Genomic DNA, 324 nt, shown 5'->3' with positions numbered 1-324 from the left:
TGACTATACATACTTTAATTATTCATTATGTGCATTATTTAGGCCTTGTGCTCACTTTCTGATTGTCAGGCAATAAAAAAGATTACTAACATTCATTTCTGTGCTTATCAACCTTTTAAAAGTGAAGATATTTAGAGTTTTAAGAGGTTAAGCCATCTCAGGCCTCAACTCCAGAGCCAATACTCTGAACCACTACATAAAGAAATGGGATTTATCTTGTGAGGTTTATATTTTTTTTTATGAGCTTTGAACAAAGGATTGGTAAAGTAGGTTACAAATATTTTATCCTAATGAATTTTTTGAATTATTTAAAAAAGCTTTCTA

The sequence above is a fragment of the Propithecus coquereli genome, unplaced genomic scaffold (genome assembly GCF_000956105.1).
Source record: "Propithecus coquereli isolate 6110/MARCELLA unplaced genomic scaffold, Pcoq_1.0 Scaffold568, whole genome shotgun sequence".
Taxonomy (NCBI): domain Eukaryota; kingdom Metazoa; phylum Chordata; class Mammalia; order Primates; family Indriidae; genus Propithecus; species Propithecus coquereli.
Note: the sequence above shows the minus strand (reverse complement) of the source record.